The sequence below is a fragment of the Schistocerca americana genome, chromosome 11 (genome assembly GCF_021461395.2).
Source record: "Schistocerca americana isolate TAMUIC-IGC-003095 chromosome 11, iqSchAmer2.1, whole genome shotgun sequence".
Taxonomy (NCBI): Eukaryota; Metazoa; Arthropoda; class Insecta; order Orthoptera; family Acrididae; genus Schistocerca; species Schistocerca americana.
Window position 1 is genome coordinate 89,377,523 of NC_060129.1, and position 16,170 is coordinate 89,393,692.

The window sequence follows — 16,170 nt, forward strand, 5'->3', positions numbered from 1 at the left end:
CCTCTCAAAAGAAGTGAAAATTGAAACATTTTTATTGCTATTTAGTAGACCCAAGTTTTCAGACTGACGTACGAGATCATTTAGCTGTAGGCCTACACCAAACAACCGTGTCGCTGACTTATCCAGACGTTCACCATCATGTCTTCTCACAGCATAAGTCTTATATAGTGTGGTGTTAGAAATAAGTAGGGTTACCAGAAAAATTAATAACTGGTTTATTGCAAACCTAGCGACCTGTTACTCGTAAGGAACGCATGGTGGGCCGCTTACGTGCTTGCCACGAGAGCAGACAGTTGTGCGCCGTATTTAACCAAAATTATCTCGTGTTAGAGAACTCTAGCAGAGTTCCGGCTTGGAGTAGATAAAAAGTCATGTAATCTTAAGATTTCGTTCGCATAATGGTCGCCTAATTTCTATAATTCAAAAGTTTTCCGCATGTTGTAAATTCGGTAACATCTCAAGAAAATGCATTTTCGTAAGCTGTACCTAATTGTCTTAATAATTTGTTGCCGCACATAAAATAAACAATATGAAACGTAGTGCAACTCTGCCTGAACACACTGATGCCGGTTGCAGACATGTCGCCCGTTTGAGCGAGCTGAATGACACGTGACACTGCGCGTGCTTTCTGTGCCGGACACGGCAGACCACACACACCGAGGACTCAGCAGGGAGCAGAGGTAGTGAGGAAAAGGAACACTCTCGTCAGAGATTATGGCTTCGAATGTTTTGCTCGTAAGAACTTTCTCAGAGAATGTTCTTTTGCTCGGAGAATCTTCTCCAGAGAACGTCGTCTTGTTTATTCATACGACCCAGCGTGTTTATCTTCTGTTGGATGTCAGTACAAAGTCGAAAACCGGAGATGCAAGAGGGGAGGGGGTCACAGATCTCCAGCAGCAGTGGTGCAGCTTAGGTACCGCCCTCGTAGTCCATGCAGCGCACCATTTCGTGTCTCTTCTGTAGTTCACGTATCACCATTTACAGTCGGTCATTTCTAAATTCCCCCAATCCACTTCATTACTGGACTCGCATGATACCTTCAGTAAACGCTCCAGCACTACAGGCCAAAGCCGCCTATAGCACACAGACCCCTGCCTCTGCACGCAAATTGTCAACGATTACCTTCTGTGGCAGCGGTCTGCCCCGCTTGTCGACACTCCAGCTCCATGTGGCGAGTATTTATTGCGTCCTCTGTTGATTTGCCACTTTGTGTTGCAACGCACTTGCTCCTAAACTGAATATGGCAGTCAGTGTTGTATCATTATAGCTGTGTAGTACATTCGCAACTGTCCACAAGTTTCGAGATTTTCTTTAGAGCTTGTTTCAGTGGATATTGTTTGTTCACTTCCTTGCTGCATTTAAATCCGTTCTTTCGTTGCCTTATGGAATGAACGGCTCCATTATGTTAAAAACAGCCCTTTCTCGAAATTCTTCCCCAACCAAATCTACGTATAATGTTTATTCAGATCATTGTCAGTGTGCACGTACATCCTGCATGTGGGGCGTAGAAATGATGATTTTCATCACGGCACGGGTCCTGAGTCCCAGCTTGTCAGTGGAGTAGGTGTGGTACTGTAGCTCCAAGCAGAACAGCGTGCTGGTGTACGTCACGTGGAAATGATTTGCGAGCCTTAGCACCATGCCACCACATGCCTTATGGGAGGGACAGCTTTCCGGTCAAACTGGGGACCCAGACATCACACGGAACTCATTATGATGCAGCTTCATGCTTTAATTGACAACGTCGTTGTCAAGTAACAGTGATAACCAAGGACCATACTACAAGGAGTACAGGGAGTAATGATTGTTCTGCATTGTATCTGGCAGTATGGAAGCTTTCCATCGTTGATGGGCTATAGGGAATGCAGTCGTAGATTAATCAGGAAAAAATTGTCTCATATCCGATTCTGAGGGCTCCATTCTCATCACAACATGTACCTGACACATGTGCATCGAATCGATGTACGGAACACTGACCTTAGGACAAAGTTTTACGGCCAATAATTTCTATATGATAATTTTCACTGCCAAACGAGATACCCGCACCAACCACTCACGAAGCGAGACCGAGCGAATTCTTCAGAGCCAAGTAAACAAACATTTTTATGCAATAGTGAAGCGTCATTTTGTCAAGTTTTACGTCAGCAGACATGTACTTCTGCACGTCAAGCATAGCAGTGTGAGAAGGTGGGATGCACACTGCCGGATGCAAGCAGAAACATCATAAAAATGCGACAACTGATAAGGGTATAATGAGTAAAACGAAAGACCTATAGAGAAATAAAAACACATGTTTGGTATTTGCAAAGACGGATTTGAAATAGTTTAAGTCATCGTATCGCGCTGTCCTTAGCCGTTGGATCAGTTGAAAGGGACTGAATAAGTGGACCTGCTCGACGGTACACTCACGATTGCCCATAGAGCTCTTCTTCCTGTGGGAGTTCCGCTTTCAGCTGTCATACAGTCTTTACGGAAAGTTATCGCAGATGTCACATCACCTAATGCAGATAGGAAACTCCCTGGCAGGTCAGAGCCGTGTGTCGGATCCCCGACGTTTCAAGTGGCTGCACTCTCCACTGCAGAGTGAGGATTCGTCCAGGAAGCAACTCCCGAGGCCTCTGGTCACTGCAGTGCCCATCCTTCCGGGAGCGCTGGTCCCGCCAGCCGTGCAGGGGAGCTTCGGTGACGGCTGGAAGGCAGCGGCTGAGGCACTGGCGGAAGTAAGGCTGCGGCGGCGGCTCTCGGTTCCTGCCTGCCCAGCTCTATGTCAATTTTTTAAGGACGTCATATTCGCCATTGACTTTAGAAATTGTTTTACAATTGCAGTTTCGGCCTTTTGAGCCATTTTCAAGTGGCAATGAGGACGATTTTACTTCAACTGATGACAGACATGTGTACATGTCAGCGTCTAAAATCATCTATAACAAATTCGAACAAGTCATTCATATCCTTAACATAAATATCACATGTTCACTCTCTTGCAATGCATACGAAATTCTTCTTTAAAGAAAAGAGGTATTCTGCGGCAAGCGCTGCAGCTCTGCTGTTTGGTGTGCCTGAAACCAGTTAAAACGATATAGCAGCACAGAACGGAGTGGATGATCTGCAAGAAATAGTTACAATCGGTGTCTCACTCAAGTGCTCCGAAATCTAAGGATGAAATGTCGATGCGCTAAAATGCTAAAAAGACCAATGGATTTGCGATTGTTTGCTGTGTTACAATGCATCCTTTAAAGAATAAAAAGGTTCCACGTTTGTGTCCCAGTCTGGCACACAGTACTCATCTGCCAGGAAGTTTCTAATCCACTGGTGAGTGGAAATCCGTTCTGGATACTTTTAGCCGCGCGGGATTAGCCGAGCGGTCTCAGGGGCTGCAGTCATGGGGTGCGCGGCTGGTCCCGGCGGAGGTGCGAGCCCTCCCTCGGGCATGGATGTGTGTGTGTGTGTGTGTGTGTGTGTGTGTGTCCTTAGGATAATCTAGGTTAAGAAGTGTGTAAGCTTAGGGACTGATGACCTTAGCAGTTAAGTCCCGTAAAATTTCACACACATTTTTGGATACTTGTACGTTCTTGCATAAACTATACATGCTAGGTTTTCAACTTTTAACCTGGCAGCTTGTGTGCTAAAGGCGGCCGCTGTTGAGTGAACGCCTGCTGCGCTATCAGCCGTGGAGCCTCTCCTTTGACGACGACTTCAGTGCGCTGTGCAAGGAGCGGCAGCCAGAGGCGTCGCAAATGTTCAGCCTCGCTGATGAACTGTACGCCTTCCATCGTGTCTACTGGTCCACTGCAGCTGAGTACATCGATTCATCCTACGAAGATCATTTCAAGATTGTAGGTAAGTTTAATACTGGGACCCGGCCACTTCACGGTTATGCGGTGACATCTGTTCAGTTGTTCGAGGAATGAGATTCAAATACCCTTCTGAATATGTAGTTTTAGCTCTTGCGTGATTTTGCATGCCACGCAAGATAATCTCTGGTGCTCTTTCCAAAGTCAGTGTTTAGATTCCTCGACAACTCTCCGTCTCGATCTATGACAAGCTAACTACTTCATTTCGATGTATTATTGACTTCTTCGTTATGGAAGGACTAAAAAAAGACTATGTACACAAAATTTTGAAGCGTTTAGAGAAGATTAAAAATAACAAAGTTTATGTGACACAAAGGTCATAGGTGTACCTCCACCTGCTCGTGGCCCGTGAAGGTTTCGGCGCCAGCGATGTGCAGAGGCTGTGTGATGTTCTGGAGACGTTACTCAAGTGCCAGCTGGCTGCTAATGATTGTGCAACACACTCGAAACAAGTGGGTGTCTCTCAAATAATGTTTGCAGCCTCAGCCTAACAGGCAACCACCTCACCTGGGGTGTCTGCCAGTGTCTGGTACACTGAACAACTCGTCTCCCTCCCGTAGGAGGCACGCAGCACCTCTGAAACAGTGCCCATCCCACAGCACTTTGAACACCGTCTCTGAACGCCAGTTCACATAAGACCTTCATACGTGTGCGACACGTGCCTCATATAAAAAAGTGTTCCTTCTTATCTTCTATAAACGCTCTAAAATTCTGTACACGTAGTTTTTTTCAGACCCAGTCTAAGGCTTGTTTTAAAAATGGCGAATGGTTTCTGCAACTTAACGGCTACAGACAAGCTAATGTTTTGTCAGTACTGTAACTTGTGCAGTGTTCTACATTTCTCATCTATGATCTTGGCATGATACTGTTCGTATTTACTAATTTTCTTTGACGAATAATATTTCGATTTGTAACTGAACAGTTAATTGTACGAAATACACAGTTAATATTATCCTTAGAAATGTTGATACTATGAACTGTAGTAGGACTGAGGAAACACAGCTATCGCACCTGTCTGCTAAACAACTCTATTTGTTCGAATCACTATATTTTTTAAATGTATTATTTTACTCTCGTTGCTGGACTTTATCTCTTACTCGATCATCTATCTATCGTGCACCAGACATGAAACGAGTTGCAGGGTTTTCATTGGTAGTAAGCTGACTAATTTAGAAACTAAGGTGGTCGAAAAGGGTTACAACAGATAAGGAAGTAAGTTATCACAAAAATATCCGTATAGTAGAACCAGGAACTGTAATACTGAGAAGAAAGGTCTTTCCAAAATTTCGGCTGTCGCCGATAATTTACTGCAGACACTCACAAGAATAATACTGGCACATAAAAGGAAATACGCATTGTTAGCAAGTTACTAAACAAGCAGACTCTTACCCCATCTGTTGCTAGACTGAGCTGCACTCTGCAGCATGTCTACAATCATGACTGAAACTGTTATGGACACCGAGAACAAACGTGTGAGCTGTAGTTGATGTTTCAATACCTCACGGGTGGCGACAAGATATTAAAGAATGAGCAGGGACAAGACCTTACAGAGTTGTGGACCATTAGCCGTTTGTCTGGAAGCTAACTTTAAGCCCGACATTGAAGATATCTTCAGGGGCCGGCCGGTGTGGCCATATGGTTCTAGGCGCTTCAGTCTGGAACCGCGTGACCGCTACGGTCGCAGGTTCGAATCCTGCCTCGGGCATGGATGTGTGTAATGTCTTTAGGTTAATTAGGTTTGAGTAGTTCTAAGTTCTAGGGGACTTATGACCTCAGATGTTAAGCCCCATCGTGCTCAGAGCCATTTTATCTTCAAGGGAAAGTGGTCGTGATAATCCAGAGAGATCGGAGAGGTCGTGGCAGTTCGGCCGAGATAGGGGGAGGGGGGGGGAGGGGGAGGGGAAGAAGAAACTGGTGCGAATCTCTTCTGAGCACGTGGCGATGTCCGAAATGGTTTGCACCATCCAGCAGGCTGCTACAACGCCCCTGTCTGAAAGAGTTGCCATCGCCACTATTAAAACCGTGGCGCTTCTCTGCCGGCTTCTTCACGCATCACTGTCCAGCAGAACTAGATGCTTGCCCACAACAGACCAACGTATCAAGAACTGAGCCCTGATCTGTTGTCTCTGCCATTGTGTAAAATCACCTAAATCGCAAATCCAAGCCTACAGATGTCAAAAATACTTCCTGTGTGACGACTATCTGACCCAGTATCGCAGAACCACCTGGCCTATCCCAATTACAAACAAGACCAGGCCAAGCTGCAAATTTTTAGTTTTTTATTCATGCGACGATTTGTTTCGGACCGAGACCCATTTTCAAATCACCATAAAATAGTCGAAAATGGCATTTTCGAAGATGTCAAAAACGTGTAATGAACATTTACAGTGCATAGAGATAACTCACCGAATGAACAAAAACTTGGAACAGTTTTTCGTACTCTGGTTACTAGAAGTTGTTGACCCAAACTACTGCAGCATACTGGAAGTTCGTAAAATCTCCCATGTTAACTGTGCCCAAATGTACAATTCTTGCACAACTGCACCATCTACACAGCCTCAACTCGAATGATCTAATAAATATAAAGTAAACGCATTATTCACGACACTAAACTTACATTCCGCATCCCAACAGCTACATGCATTGCATCCTCACCATCAAAGATATTGAGTTCAGATCCACAGTTTTCTACACCGTCAGCAGAGCTCACCGTCATCATCTCAACAGTTTCTTGTGTCGCATTCCTAACATGAAAGACATCCAGTTTAGAACCACTGTTTTCCACAACATTCACTCTCTTTCAACGTCCACATATCGTCCAACAGATGACGATAACAGCCACAGCCACCTTCCATTTTAACATCCAAGTCACCTGTTCCAAAAAGCAATCCAACTTTATCTTCAGCCACACCAAAACATCAGCTTAAAACCTATACCTAACCTTGTTTTGCCGCATAAAACATCAAGACAAAGCAGCAGCATTGCATTCCATCCATATGTCTGTTCCATCAGCTCCAACGAGATCTTCATCACTCACATGTTATGTCAATGCTACAACTATACTTGAATGAAAATTGTTAGAGTCTCGTAACACAGTCCCAGTCATTCTTCACTCTACAAAGCACAGATAATTGCTACAACATACAATCAGATGGTATTGCCAATGGGTGCTTGTGAGATATCCTGATACCAGCACCTCATTCTGCAGATCAGAAACCCTGGGATTGGTGATACACATGAACAAAAACACTGCCACATTTTCCATAAACTGAACAATCTATTGAAAAAGGATTCATTGTCTTCTCATCCATAACAACCACACGTTACCAAACAACCTCAACAACGCAGACTCAGTGCTTCATATCATAAAGATATACTCACTGTATCTAATGACTGCTCGACAATTCGGTACATACAATGTCACACAAATACGACCACCATATCTCTTGGGCCCGATTTAAAATACCTGTCTATAACGCCACATAATGAATTAAATATAGCATTTACAACATAAGACTATACAGCCACACATTTTGTGAGCATGTGGGTTGATGCTATTCTGTCATTCTGAGCAACAGATTAATGTGAGATGTACCCTTTACCCTTTGGCCCCTGCAAGATGCAATTTCCACCCCCACACTACTACAGAAGACAGACAGACACTCCTAACGTTCTAAAGAGAAATACCTGAAAAACTTTCAGCAACAAATACCCTCTGGAGTCGTCCACTGTAAGGAAATGACATAAAAATTCACAAAATGTCTTACGTAACTAGTGGGATACTTGGGTACTGGAGTACTGCTAGTTAGTGTAAGAAAAACATGAAAGTAACGAAAATTATTATTTATTTTGCAAAAATTCTGAGAAATCACAATAGCACTTTTAGTTATGAATTGAACACGTTATTTGCAGGTTCTTTTCAGAATGTGAAGTTACCTCTTAAGGATAGGATTCGCTAATGAAATTTCTATACAAAGTTTAAGATTGTTATTGACTTGGCAGAATGGCTGAGAGCAGCACCTACTCGACTTGAATAATTATCGGTTAGAATGTTGCTAGGTACAGTGGAGGCTGTCATGTGTGATATGCAGTGAAGGGTACTGTTGTGGAAGAAATGTGGGGGTCGCAAGAGCTGTAGCTGTGATGACTGCTGTCTGCGCCACTTGCTGCCGACAAATAAGATAACTCTCGTTCTATCTGGATTGACCTTCGCCAATCAAACTCTCCCTACGCCTTGATGAGGTCAAGGACTCCTATTCGCCCCTAGTCTATTGGCGTGGTACACCGGTCAGATAACCAGTCCACCACGATGCCACTCAAAAATTAGCTCGCAGGCGTTTAACTATTACTCAGTCCGTTCACACCGCACAATAAGTGCGGCGGCCAACACAGTGAACAACGCTTAATCGCAAAGACTCAATATACAGTTGCACTTCGATTCGCTCTCGACAGAGGTGCTCTCCCAGTGAAGTACTGAGGAGAGACTTGTTTCTCGCTCTTTGAGTACATGTACGAGCGCACAATAAGTGCGGCGGCCAACACAGTGAACAACGCTTAATCGCAAAGACTCAATATACAGTTGCACTTCGATTCGCTCTCGACAGAGGTGCTCTCCCAGTGAAGTACTGAGGAGAGACTTGTTTCTCGCTCTTTGAGTACATGTACGAGCGCGCACGCTCTCGTTACGTGTTCTCGCTCCAAGAGCGACAACGGAATGGCCCCTCTGCACACCAGACGTGAAGGGGTATATATTTCGACCTCTTCCATTACTCCTTCAGCTCAAGGCGTCAGAAATATCGTCTGCCAATCAGCATTGCTCTTCTAAAACGGGAGAATGACGTTTGGTTTAAGGTGACCAATCCGGATATCTGTAGTATCGGTGTTTGGCGTTTGCTGTCACCCTGTGAAAATCTCTGAAACTGCGTTCTATGTGTAAAGGATGCGTAGGCTAACCGCTCTCACACAATGTAGCGGAATTTGCTTTTAAGCCGAACACAGGGTCGTCCTTTCTCTCGGGCTAACGATGTCTGCTCTACAGGCGGCGGTCACTGGCCGACGTAGATAGCTTGGGACCGGCCTCCTGGGGTGCAGTTGCCTCTCTCGAGCTAAAAGCTCCTGTGACCGTCGAGTCTGGAATGTATGTGTGTACGCCAACCTCGAGTATTTCGACCACGGTGCGCACTTGCGATTTATTAGTTATTTGCATATCGTTTACATGAATTCATACAATACTGACTTTATCTTTTCGAGTTTGGGCTCGAATGAAGCGTCTTGATGTGCAGAATATGATTGTGAGGGCGGAATATGTAAGCAATGAAGGAGACCACGACGTCTTATAATTTCAGGAAATTCTTATTAGAGGCTGCCCATGATTCCTTTACTTTCAACCTTCTTAAAAAAAAACAAAAAAACCTCTTATTTGCTAGTAGATCTAGTCACGTTGTGTGATATCATACTGTACGCAAGTTTATATCCCACGGCTCACCTATGATTTGAGGGTAGTGTCTTTGTATACTAATCAAAACGTCATGGAACCCAGGCTCGAACCTCCCTACTGCTTAAATTTAGAATAAAAATCATCAGTAATGATGGATGGGCGGATAGAGCTTCAAGGCACTTTTTTCCACTGCTCCTAAAACCCTGAAGAGTCAGCAGTGCTCAAAGGCATGAGAATGCAGAAGGTAATGGGAACCACTGGTGTCTGTCCACAGGACATGTAGCCTATAATTGAAAAGTGGTATGATGACTCCTCCACTGGCGAAATATTCCGCAATAGTCGCACATTCGGATCTCTGGGAGGGAACTGGCAAGTGCCAGGTGTCCCAATGAATTATGTTTACTGTATAGCTTCTTGTCTGGCACACCATGCTTCTTTTGTCACTGTAAATCTTACTCAACAGCATATCTCCATCTGCCTCGATAACTTCACCTCTTGGTGTAGCCTCTACTACATCCAAATCACTTATGTTAAAAACCCAAGGAATTATTACAAGAAATACCACCAATCATTTCTCTCTCCCTAACTTCCACCATTGCACACATAAACATGACTGTGTGGTGGTACTCTCTTCAAAGGGAAGCTGGTTCGAATCCTGGTGATGGAAGAAATTTGCATTGCTGGTATTTCCCGAGTATTGGGAGGGGGAATTGAAGCACCAAGTTTCACATCACCAGACCTCGTGTCAGTGTTCTACATTACATTACCTCTCCTCAGCGTATCATGATACACTGATGCCTGTGACACTGTTGAAGGTGACACATGTGGTGTCGACGATAATCGCCTGCAGCAAATCGTCAATCGACCGCCGGAGAGATGCTGTACACCTAAGCAGCATCGCCACCGCCTATGAGAAAGAAGTAGCAAGCCACTCCTCCTGTAGCTTCGAGGCGCCACACACGACAAGTATTTCCAGTTCTGCCAGTGCCTGGTACGAGTTCTGCCAGAGTCCAGCCTGAGTTCTGTTCTGTCTACGAGGGTATCAACAGTTCCATGACGACTGCAGAGAAGCGACGAATTTCTGCCTTCAGAGTGCAGTGTCGGCGTAACGTCACTCAGTCAAGCCTAGGCCAAACATGCACGTACAGAGAGTCGAGGGCCAACAACAGACACATATTTGGCACAGTTGTGGTAAACGTTCAGTGCTCATCATCTGCAGACCTGCACTGTAATGCCGCTCAGTGTTTTCAGCAGCTCCTGTGTATTTGGACCCCAATTAATACCACACGTGCTCACGCAGCCACAGCCACGAGGAGCTAAAGATAAGTGTATTGATTTCCAAACAATAAGGCGTTCTGATTATTGACTCATTTATCGTAAATTTATTAAAAGCATGACACAACAACATGTGTGTCAGATGTGGATGTTAAGCTCTTAACGCATCCATTACAGTCACGTACATTCAACAGATAACTTCGAGTCACAGTTCTCTCACAATGCAAGGACAGTGCCCAATTACGTGCAGTAAGATAAGCGCTCACAGTAAGACCGCGGATATGTTGCTCCATTTCTCTCTGCTGACATGGGCAGAGGACTCTCACTTTCTCATATCTTGGAATAATCACGGAACACCAGTCTACCACAAACTCAAATTAAGAAAACAGCAAACTCGACAATGTGGGGATTCCATCATCCAGCCATCCTCTGTACTTGGAAAAAACCCACTGAACGAGGCGATGCTGTGGTAAGCTGGTGGCTACAAACTTGATTTTCGACCAAATTTAGTTTCTCTGCGATGTCCCTACACAGTTTAAGGTGAATGACACGACGGTTCCTATGGATGGATGCAGCTGTCCTGCTTCCCCGTTCTTCCCAATTCTGGGTTATGCTCTAATAGCTGTTTCACCAACAGGACGTTAACCCCTGATCTTGTTTCTTCCTTCGTCTTTCCAAAAGCCTTAGTGACCCCAGTGTTACTTCCGCCAATATAGCTTGGATCTCAGCACTCTCAAAAATTTACCATTCCTTACAGTCTTAGAACACCTTGCACTCTGTATCATATTTGCCGTCTCAGACGCAACCTCTACCAGCTGATTACTGTGCCCTCTCTTCTGAAGTTCCTCAGACTTTGTCACAAATTGGAAACGTTCCATAAACGTGGGAAACAAAAGCAATTTTTCTCGCCTATCCTCTGGATACCTAGGCTTCTGGTGCGCCTATACCAACATGTCATAGCCACCCTCCACTTGCCACCCTTCTGTATCCTATTCGAGCGGAACTGCAGCTGGCTGATTCTTCCTGTTCCAGAATAGTATGTAGACACTTACTCCTCCAACCAGCTATAATCCTAGCGTCTACGCCTCTTCAATATGTAGATGATCCCGCTTCCAGCCTCCTGACCACTGTCATCCGTCCCTCACACCTCCCTCTACCCACATCAACTTGTCAATCATACTTCCCAGCCCACTCCAACACCTTGAATACATACACCCTTTCTGGCCGGCACCTGCATCATACTGTATTACCCTCATGGTAGTTATTGGGAACTGACTGTCAGTGACTTGCCAGAAGCACGAGCCTTATCTTCACCATAGCACCATCATCAGCTTCAATGTACATGTGTTTATGTAGAGACGCTATGGCTTTCATTTTTTTGAAACCTATCATTTTATTCATTCTCCCATAAAAGCTATACTGGCCTAACTTCGATAAGCTGAAGAGCAGCAAAGTGTCCGAACCATGCGCACCACACGATAATGTGGTGGGAGTGAAATGAATAACAAAGAAAATGGAGTGTTTACGACAAAGTCGTGCATTCGGCCTTTCACAGAATGTGCCTGTGTATGAGAATCTTTCAGAACTTATTCGTCTTACTGGGTATACATTTGCGCTCAACACGCCAATGAGGTATACATTGGATGACGTGTAGCATATCAGTATCATTCTTCTTTTATTTGTACTCTGAACAGAAATAGTGCTCGAGGAAAACGACCATCAGGACTTCTCAGAATGCAGTTGGTAAAGTCGTCTTTAAGCTGGAGCCTGGTTTGGTCACCACACTGCTTCGCAAGCCATTGTCCTACTGCAGGTTGTGGTCATTCGCCGTCTTCCTACTTCTGAACTAACTTACCCAGTTAATAATTGTGGGACACAGTTAATTATTGGGTCTCCGAACAATTCTACAGTTCCAACATTTTCGATTTCCATAAATCAATGTCAGAGGTGAAAGAAGAGATAAGTGACAGAAGGAATCTCGGGAGCAATGCCTGAATCCCAAATCTCTGGAGTTGTAATCCCACATTCATCCACTCAGCAGCTGAGGCATACATGTCCCAATTGCATTTATTGCTGCATTATTATCATTATACTAGCACAAGTGAGACGAAGTAATTACATTTTTCTGCGTGTTTTTGAATGTATGCAAACAGAGTATTAACAGTAAATCGTTCATTGTGGTAAAGGAACTCCCAAAATCGTCAGTTAATGTATTTTGTTGTGTTTTTTCTCGACAATCTCGTGCTAACGAAACAAACTGGTGACAAATATGCTCCATCACTTTTTTTTACGCTGCGTGATGGGGTCACTAAGTTCACGGAGAAAAGTGAAATATCACAAAAACGAGAATTCAGCCTGCATGCTATTTCTTTGTACAGGACGCCTATGGAGTTATGTCAAAAGAGTATATTCTATATGGACGTAGTTAGATATAAAAAAAAATACGTATCCAACGGATCAGTGTATGGACGATCACACCTTCCTCAGATATGTATGTGTCTCGCTGTCCCCCTTGCTTTATTGCGGATGGTTCTAGTAATTTTGCTTGGAAAGACTTCCTCAACACTTGTGTCAATTTTCCAATAATCTTTCAACGTTGAGCCACATGCGACTTTATTATTCTTCATATTCAGTTATTTGCGTGGTAAGATCAAAAGTTTGTCATGACGATTTCAAAAGGTTGTTGAGGTGGTAATGTTGGGATTTCGTGGTAACCATTTTAATGTGTCTTTAAATGTTGCAGAACCAAATACACTCCTGGAAATTGAAATAAGAACACCGTGAATTCATTGTCCCAGGAAGGGGAAACTTTATTGACACATTCCTGGGGTCAGATACATCACATGATCACACTGACAGAACCACAGGCACATAGATACAGGCAACAGAGCATGCACAATGTCGACACTAGTACAGTGTATATCCACCTTTCGCAGCAATGCAGGCTGCTATTCTCCCATGGAGACGATCGTAGAGATGCTGGATGTAGTCCTGTGGAACGGCTTGCCATGCCATTTCCACCTGGCGCCTCAGTTGGACCAGCGTTCGTGCTGGACGTGCAGACCGCGTGAGACGACGCTTCATCCAGTCCCAAACATGCTCAATGGGGGACAGATCCGGAGATCTTGCTGGCCAGGGTAGTTGACTTACACCTTCTAGAGCACGTTGGGTGGCACGGGATACATGCGGACGTGCATTGTCCTGTTGGAACAGCAAGTTCCCTTGCCGGTCTAGGAATGGTAGAACGATGGGTTCGATGACGGTTTGGATGTACCGTGCACTATTCAGTGTCCCCTCGACGATCACCAGTGGTGTACGGCCAGTGTAGGAGACCGCTCCCCACTCCATGACGCCGGGTGTTGGCCCTGTGTGCCTTGGTCGTATGCAGTCCTGATTGTGGCGCTCACCTGCACGGCGCCAAACACGCATACGACCATCATTGGCACCAAGGCAGAAGCGACTCTCATCGCTGAAGACGACACGTCTCCATTCGTCCCTCCATTCACGCCTGTCGCGACACCACTGGAGGCGGGCTGCACGATGTTGGGGCGTGAGCGGAAGACGGCCTAACGGTGTGCGGGACCGTAGCCCAGCTTCATGGTGACGGTTGCGAATGGTCCTCGCCGATACCCCAGGAGCAACAGTGTCCCTAATTTGCTGGGAAGTGGCGGTGCGGTCCCCTACGGCACTGCGTAGGATCCTACGGTCTTGGCGTGCATCCATGCGTCGCTGCGGTCCGGTCCCAGGTCGACGGGCACGTGCACCTTCCGCCGACCACTGGCGACAACATCGATGTACTGTGGAGACCTCATGCCCCACGTGTTGAGCAATTCGGCGGTACGTCCACCCGGCCTCCCGCATGCCCACTATACGCCCTCGCTCAAAGTCCGTCAACTGCACATACGGTTCACGTCCACGCTGTCGCGGCATGCTACCAGTGTTAAAGACTGCGATGGAGCTCCGTATGCCACGGCAAACTGGCTGACACTGACGGCGGCGGTGCACAAATGCTGCGCAGCTAGCGCCATTCGACGGCCAACACCGCGGTTCCTGGTGTGTCCGCTGTGCCGTGCGTGTGATCATTGCTTGTACAGCCCTCTCGCAGTGTCCGGAGCAAGTATGGTGGGTCTGACACACCGGTGTCAATGTGTTCTTTTTTCCATTTCCAGGAGTGTACAATCCGAGAATAAGTTGTTCATTAAGAAACCCACACATCTGAACAACAAAACGAGACTCAAGCTCTTTCCTTCTACAACCACATAAGATCCGTGATTGCCTTGTCATGGAGCTGAGATACTGATAACTTCTGTTGTACTGAGAAATGGAAGTTCCCATTCACGTAAGCTTCAAAAGAATGTGGTCTTAACAGGTATTCTGATCACACAATGGCCCACATAATGTGAGGTAAGTTCCTTTCCAACTCTTGGTAATATGGGTACTTTCATTAGACAAGAAAACAATTTTTTCCTGATCAAATAGTGGTATATGGCACATTTATACCTAAACAACACTCTTCAGCGAGACATGGCAGAAGTCGCCACAACAGAGTATGATAGGTTGCAAATCGTTGCTCCACACCATTGTCAGATAATTCAGTAACAAACATGGGCCTAAATCCTTTCGTATTCATATTTTTTCAATATGGTCGTGCATTTTTGGATAAGATGCTTGAAGTCGAACTGCTCTTTTGCAAATGGTTTTCATTGGAGACTGCTCATCTGATTAAGAGTGGGTGACACACGTTCCTGTCACTTTTCATTGCTTCCAATACGTGGCCTGTCTTTCAGACAGCCTGAAAATACAGGACATTTATCTCAATCAGGCATGGCTACTTTACGAGGGGGACTGAGGCAAATGGTCTCATCATACCTTACATAGTTTTTCCTATCTGCGGATGTTCATGCAACCACGAATCCTCCACTAATCTCTCCTTTACAAGATAACTGTTGGTCCATGGATTCGGAACTCAAAGACTGTAGTGCTGAAACAAAAATATAATTCTGATAACATTGTTTTTTTCCATCTCCAATGTAGGAATATCAATAAAACCTATTTACTTCCTCATTTTTACTATGTCAAGAGCGATACAGGGACTTCTTGGACACCCTGTAGATGAAATAGACGTGCATAGTAACATGATACCTGTCTTTGTTAATACTCCTACTTTGTGTTGACATGCCGCCCTACATAGTTCTGGGTCACTGAACCTGGATAATGTGGGTAAACAACGCCCAGGCTCGTCATCCAGAGAAGACTTTGGATTCAGCTGCCTGCAGTGTACGGGCACCACCTACTTGCTGTCGTTTTCTTGCAGACGAGGAGTGGCAGCTGGAGGACAGAAGCCACGATATGCTCTCCGTGGACACTGACTGCGTGCAGCTGTTGGTGAACGCCCTGGACCACCCCACGTGTCCGCTGGAAGACCTGCCACTGGAAGCCGTGAAGCAGCGCGGGCAGTGCCGCGAGCAGCTGTGGGACGACGTGGTGCAGAGGTCGCCCCACATACCCGTCACCAGCTACCTGGCCTACACGCAGAGGGCGAACGTCAACCTCTGCCTGCTGGCCTGGATGGCGGTCAACTCGTACGGCATTTGTCAGGACGTCCCG